The sequence below is a fragment of the Saccostrea echinata genome, unplaced genomic scaffold (genome assembly GCF_033153115.1).
Source record: "Saccostrea echinata isolate AGI-Se365-2 ecotype Australia unplaced genomic scaffold, CSIRO_AGI_Sech_v1 ptg000014l, whole genome shotgun sequence".
NCBI classification, from domain to species: domain Eukaryota; kingdom Metazoa; phylum Mollusca; class Bivalvia; order Ostreida; family Ostreidae; genus Saccostrea; species Saccostrea echinata.
In genome coordinates, this window is record NW_026889763.1 from 10,625,347 (window position 1) to 10,633,174 (window position 7,828).

At 33.6% G+C, this 7,828-nt stretch overlaps 1 long non-coding RNA gene across 1 annotated transcript; it reads left to right on the forward strand.

The window, feature by feature from the left end:
• The first annotated feature begins 3,771 nt into the window (after positions 1-3,771).
• On the forward strand, positions 3,772-6,531 carry LOC133187214 (uncharacterized). The gene is made up of 3 exons (XR_009721148.1): positions 3,772-3,846; positions 5,402-5,472; positions 6,013-6,531. It is a non-coding gene; the product is annotated as an uncharacterized LOC133187214 (long non-coding RNA).
• Positions 6,532-7,828: the final 1,297 nt, after the last annotated feature.

The following is a 7,828-nucleotide window of genomic DNA, read 5'->3' on the forward strand; positions in this document are numbered from 1 at the left end:
AGTATGGGAGTCTTCAGTCATGGTCGGAGAGGGTATCCACTATCTCCCAGAAACCAGCCCCACCTGGTAGCTGCTCCATGATCTCTGGTATGTTACTGTTTGCAAGTAAGTAGGCATCATGCTCCTCCATACTTGCAAACTATATTTGTGAATCTGAAATCCATTTATTTTGATTTATTATCATTATGCAATTCAAATATGGAAATGGTGTTTAAGTTCAGAGTAATTTTATTAAAAAAAAAAAAAAACTTCTTTGATCCGGAGAATCTCAGCTTGTTCAGAGGGGAAGGTGATGTTCTTTAGACTGATATATAGGGCATCTACAACATCCATGTTCATTCTACTGAAAAATGGCTGTGAAATCCCATGGATATCTGCTGCCTCAGACTGAAAATCTCCTTTTGCAAGGACTTTCGAAGTTTAATAACAATACCTATGAAAATTTAATTGTATTTTCTTTGAGGTGATATGTTGTTTTGTTTGGATTATTCAATGTGAAAAAATATACATTGATGCGTTTTTTATGTTTTGTTGTATCATTCTACATATGGTGACATGCATATCTGGGCCTTTTTTCGCAAAAAAATCTTATGACGATAATTAATATTGATAAGTTTGTAAATTTTTGTTTAAAAAATATTTTTTGCTCTAAAAATATTTACAATGTAATCTAATAAAATAAATATTATAATTTTTAGTTACCCACTACATTATACATACATGTACTTATTGGGGAATGGGAAATTTTTTGTCTTAAGACTTTTTTTATGAAAAAGGTCCACCGTCACTAAAGGACATTACATGTAAGCAAGGTATATTGCAAGAGTTTATGACCCCATTCTGCACATATTTTTAAAGAAAGAGCAGCCTAATGCAGTTCAGAGCTCTTAACTGAGAAATGTAAATCAGTAATGTCATCAAACGAACCTGTTGACTGTGAATATGAATGATCAGGTGAAAGTTTGCCGCCAGCAGCTGGTGTATCAATGGTATCAAATGACGGCAAATTCCTGTCAAAAATAAAAAATATAACAACTTCTTCGGGCTGATCATATTCTTTATCTGTCTTGCGTTGTTTTGTGGTAACTTGTGTCTCTTTTGTTCTGTTCACCATCTTCGACTTCTAGCGCGGCAACTGTCAAATCGTCTGGTATCGAAAGTACACAATAACGTAAACTGGCTTGAAGTCGTAAAATTATTTTATATCGTACAAGCCTATTAAAAACTACTTAGAAAATTTTTAAAATTAAAAATCATCAATAAAACATTTTCCCGTTTGAATTAAATTCGTTTATTTTTCATAATTCTAAGCCAGCGTTATACGCGTACCGGAAATTGTTCGAGTTGCGCAGTGGTAATAATTGTGAACTAGATCGGGCCTAGTTAAGTACCACCTGAGCCTCATGGCCAATGAGTTCCGCAAATATGAAAATCTGCATAACAGGAATGCTTGCATATTAATACTATTAATTACACAAATCTCCCCTTCCCGGCCAAGATCCAAATTACCTGCACTACTTGATATATTAAAATCACTACCCATGGAGTTTTGGTTCTTTACAGGAAGATAATTAAATATTTTCTTGCTATAAACAGTGGCCCCTTACCCCTAATGCTACAATTGGAACAAAGTTGAATTATCATATCCTGTCAGTCTATCCTTTGGATCAGCAATATTGTCCAACAGGCACAATGTTGTCATTCTTTGAACCACACTCAGTTTCTTGTGTCTTGTTTGAGCACATATTCCATAAATCATTCCTAGTTTGGGAAAAATAATCTTATATACCTTCCCTCCATTTTGAGACCTCTTTGCATCCAAATTATTAAACACTAATGGGAAATCTTCTAAAACTCCTGACAGATATTGTCCCAGGAAAAATAAGTTCTCCATTTTGTTCTTCATGAGGACACTCACGAATCCATTCATTTCTTTGTTGATAACCTTCAGTTTATTGGAAAATGTGTTCTGAGGTGCGCAGTTAAGAATTCCTCATAGTCAGGGTTCTAAAGTAAGGCACTTCTAATATGAGAAATATATATATACCTAGTGTTAATCAGTAGCGTCAAATAGTTTTTCTTCTTTGATCCAGGAGCATTGGCAACTTTTGGATATTCTTTGTCAGTTGCAGCAAATGGCAATAGTGTTGAGCTTTTTGATAACACTCGAGAGATTATTACGTCAGGCCAAGAATGTATCACTTATGAGAGTTTTGGCCTGACGTAATAATCTCTCTCGGGTGTTATCATAATAGGTAATATATTCTCTATGCACTCCCGTTGCGTTTACCTAAGGATTTTTCAACGCACTGACTGGGGTGCAGTTTCAGGATTGATTGTGGGATTCTTAAGAGATTCCGAGTCAGTCCGATAGCATGAACTAAGACAGAAATATATGTAGAGACAGTGTGAACCGAAATTTTAGGTTAAAATAAAATAAATATATTCTCTATGCACTCCCGTTGCGTTTACCTAAGGATTTTTCAACGCACTGACTGGGGTGCAGTTTCAGGATTGATTGTGGGATTCTTAAGAGATTCCGAGTCAGTCCGATAGCATGAACTAAGACAGAAATATATGTAGAGACAGTGTGAACCGAAATTTTAGGTTAAAATAAAATAAATACATGTTTTTAAACCCAGAAAGACCAGTGGGGGTACAATGTAAACAAACCGGAGTGGCATACCTTTCTCTCTTATAATGTATAGTGGGGTATTTTTGTGTAGAACGATTATTTTGGGGTTTTCACGATTTTTTCCTATGGTACACATGATGAATAAGTGTAATAAATATAATTTGTGAAAAAAATGTCCAACAAGCCCCGGGGTTGAATATTGGGGGGGGGGGGGGGGGGGTCGTGTCCACAAGTACCTGTGTATTCAAGCTAAAAGTCAATTTAAACAATACAGGTACGGACCTCCAAAAACATCAGAGGTGGGATCAGATGCAATGGAGGAGTGAGCATCCCCTGCCAACCAGTCATAATCGCCCTTTCCTCTGTGTCATGATCGAGAAAAGCGGAAAAATTAGTAGACAATTCAGTGTGTAAATAATGGCCTAACAATTAGTATAAAAAATATTAGTCAGCATTTAACCAAATGATAGTTTGTATTTGCTTACAAGGTCAAGTTCGCATTTAACTCAATGATAGGTTGTATTTGCTTACAAGGTCATCGACCATAAAACTTGCGAAATGATGACTTCAATATTGGGACTGTTGATATTCCTGTTTCATCAACTTATTTGTCAATAGCTCGCCTCGTTTTAGACATTGTTTATACGTAGACCATGCTCTTGCGTATCGAATCAACTGAGATACAAACACCTCATACAGTGCTGCTATCCTACAAGTTGACATGGGATGGGTTTGGATAGGATGCAGGATTGAGGATTCACGATAGAAACATATAGTAGTTAATCCAATCCTATCCCATCCTATATCCTACAGCCAATCAGATTCGAGTACGGGTTGATTCATACTTCAGAATTAATTGACAAAACGGAATAGTTTTGAAAACCTTTACAAAAGAAATATTTATAAAATTACAAATGAAAATAAACATTTTTGTTTTAATTTTAACAGACATTTTTTTTTTAAACTCGAGTAACATAACGTACGATATAACCGTGCACGATGACCGGAAGAATCTTCGCATGTAAACAACGAAGAGTTTGAACGTCAATAGACCTAATTTTCTTCAGCATGTTTGGATTATTCAGCCAGTTTCTGCTTGTGTTATAGTTCAGTGACATCTTTCTGAGTTAAGAGTTCTTTGTTTGTCTGGATAATCCTATGTTTGCCTGTACTCGAACCGTCAACGGTGGACATCGCAGTCAGGTATACATGTAAGTACACTACGCACTTTACATGCCTTGTATGCATGTTTATACTTCCCCTTTAAACTATGTCCTAATAGTTGAACAACATTTTATTCTATTGTAATAAACTTATAGACAAAAAGCAGGTGTTAAAAAAAGAGGTAGAGTGTATGTGTGGGGAGGAGGGGGGTAAACATTTACAAATTATATTCTGTCACATGATTCAATGTGTCCTAAAACAGTAAGATGTATTATCCTTTTTTCAGTTTGTAACTTTTATATCATTTACTCAGGGATCGACATTAACGGTTGTCTGATTGCCCGGGACAAGTAAATTCTCAGTTCGGGCAAGTGAATCCTACGACGTACTTGTCCGATCGGGCAAGTGAATATTTCTCATAGAAATGTACATATTTATTTAGTTTACATTAATTTGTATTTAAAAACCCCAATAAATTGAAGACTTGATTTCCGCCAGGTACCTGACATTGTTTTTGCATTCGGAATTCCTTGTCAGCATTTCTGGATTATACTTTTCATTTGAAAATCCGGTTCGTTATTCCGTTTTTTCCCTGGTAAATATGCTGTTCGTCTAACATCTCTGGAAATTTGGATAGTAGATTATTTATTCACTCACAGAATATAAGTACAGAGTAACACGATGTATCCTGATCATTAAGGTAAAGATCGATGTATGTTACGTAGCAACTATCTTCCTTCAGCGTTGTTTCACAGTTATCTCAGAAAATCACGATTCACAAAAGAATCCTACCGAAAATAAGTTTAAAAATATGAATTTTATAAAACGGAGCGTTATTGCTATATATGGCAGTGTGTGTTAAACCAAATACACATTTTTTCTTGTCGTAACATTTACAGTAATAAAAATTTATTCTGAATTTTTTCCTTATTTTGGGCAACCAAGTTTTGCATTCGGACAAGTCAAAGTTTGAGATCACTTGCCCGAAGGGCAAGTAAATCTAAAAGTTAATGTCTATCCCTGTTACTTACTATGAATTTAAAACATTTTTAATGTTTTTATTTGAGTGCAATTATAATAATTCATATTCAGTTCTTACATGTCTTATGCTACTGTTTAAATGGTATTAAAAGTAACACCATGTACATGTGTAATGGTTTGGGCCATGGATATCAGTCTTGGTAGCTTAGTCAGTAGAACACCTGACTAGTGATGCAGGGGTCCCAGGTTTATTTCCCGGTCAAGTCATACATTTTCTCCCTTCCTGTTACAGACATGGTGCCGTTGACCACCCCTGGACTTGCAGGTGAAAGTCCTGCCAGGGGCAATAAGAACTTGGGTTGTGTCTTCGAGAGCCAAGACAATTTAAGGAGGGAGGGATGTAATGGTTTGGGCTGTGGATATCGGCCTGGGTAGCTCAGTCAGTAGAGCACTTGACTAGTGATGCAGGGGTCCCGGGTTCGATTCCCGGTCCAGCCATACATTTTCTCTCTTCCTGTTACACATGTATATCCCGAGCACTTACTTTGTATATGTTTACATATGTATGACATATTCTGAGTAGTGAATTAATAAATAATCATTAATAATACTTCATTGCAGAGAAATGGTTCCTGACTTTGCCTGCCCATATAACAATAAACAAGATTCTACATTTTAAAAATATGACTAAGGTATGTTTAGATTATTTATGCATGGGTATCAGTAAAAAACATACAAAGCATTTTCTGAATTTAGATGAAGTTTTTCGCAGATTTTCCGAATAAGAGATTTTCTTCTGTTAAAAAAGTTGAGAGTAAAACTGGAAACAATGTGTAATTATTCATGTCATGTTACATGTATATTCATATTTATTGATATTCAAATTTTATGTGAAAAAGAAAATAAACAAACAAAAATAAATAAAAAAACAAAAACAGAAAATAAAGAAGAAAAGAAAACCCACAATACTTGTTAACAAGTTGTCGAGGTGAAACAAATACAATCTAGAAGTAAATTATGATTATTTAATTAAGATATGACTATGAAGTTGCAGTGTAAGATTTGATTTTGCTTGATTTCTTTGAATGCATTATTTTCGGAGAGAAAATAAGTGAAATCCAGCCAATTGTAGATGAAATGAGAAAGATAATCATTATAAAAATACAGTTTTTATGTATTAGTATATATGTAAAAATTGTACAATTTACATGCATATAATGTTTATTTTTCAGGACAATCCTGCATATTTGCAGTTTTACACATTGCAGTTCATCTCATCTGCTGCTGGAATAAATAATGAAAGCTGTTTATACCACTATCCAAGAGCCCCCTAGAGTCTGAAATCCTGGTGTTTTTTATTAAGGATATCAGTGTGTGAAGTATTTGTTTTTGTGCCTTGAGATTTGTGAAACTGTTCAGTAACTTGATGACTAGCTTTTTGACACCCCAGAAGTAAACAATAATTTGACATTTGAAATCGACTTGGATCGACAGACAAGCATGCCAAATGCTGTGCAGTTAAAACATTATGCAAATGATAAACTTGAACTTAAACAAACTACATGTACATGTATCACCTGTATCTATAGCTTGGCAATGAAATACATGTGTACTTTGATGAATTTGTCTCATAATGGCACATTAATTTATTGTACATCATGTACATGTGAATTGTATATGAGATTTACTTGGTCCAGGAAAAATATATATACTGAAAAAGCAATTACCTTGAATAAATATTGTGAACTTAATCATGCAATATGTGTGTTTATTCCTCATTTGGACCATGAATAACAATTAAGATCAAATGTCAAGGTCAGAAACAAGATTTACTTAAATAGGGGTTCTGAATAACTACTGTGGCTTCTAGTACATTGAATCTAAGGAAAATGTGTCTTTACTGCAATAATTATTGCTGTCTATCTATCTGATCTGACCGTGAAGATTTATGGAAATTTTTCTGTGAAGTTAAAACATAACTTGATTAAATTTTCACGCATTCAAATGGTAACTGAAATATGGCACTCAGACCAACTGTTCATCAACAATCTCCTGACAGCACTAGGACACTCAAAATATTTGGATGTCTGGATTCCAGTCATGGACTGGCCCCAGGACTAAAAACTGAGAACAAACTGAAGTGAAATTTAGAAATTTAACATGTTGAATAACTTGATTTTTATTTAACAAACATGTTAATTTAAAAGATGTTACATGTTTGTATGATATTCACAAACAAACACATGATGAAACTGAACATTTCATATAAGAATAACTTTAAAAAGAAATGAAAATGAAACAAAATTTTTATCATGCATTTTTAAATATATATTAAATATTACCATGATTATATAGACAATATTTTGAAATGTTTTATAAATAAAGGTCAAGATATTTCAAATCTAAAATTTGATTTGCCTGTTCTTAGTTTATGGTCTTGTCATATTTTCTTTTTTAGTTTTACATCAGTATGGATAAAATCCAGTACAGATGCATTTAGATCTTTATCATGATCTTTTTTTAATGGTTCTAAGTTTAGGGGAAAATAATTTTTTGTATAAATTTTACATGAAAGAACTTTATAAGATCATATAGCTGTTTAAACATCAAATACATCCGACTTTTTTCATCCTTTATTTATGTGTAGAAAAGTTGTATTTTTCTCGGGTTCGATTATTGTACAGTGCACCTGTGCCGCACGAAGGTTTTGACAATCGTAGTCTGATTCTTATAATGAGCTTATTAATAAATTTTGACTTGGATCGACCCCTATACTTAATTATAACATAAGAAACGTATCTGAAGTCTTCATTGTTACTTTTTTCTAATTTCAATCCCATTTATTTTTCGTAATGTATAAATTCGGAAAGAAGCAATATATACGTCTCTAGATCATTGTCAGTAGGTAAAACTATATTAAAAAAAGTCTGATTATATTTTTTCTATAATATATCTGAATACCGTCTTTCTTTACATATTCGTTAAATCAACATTTTCCTGTGCTTTTTAGAATCCTTTTGTTTACATTTGAACTGGATTCTCAAAAAT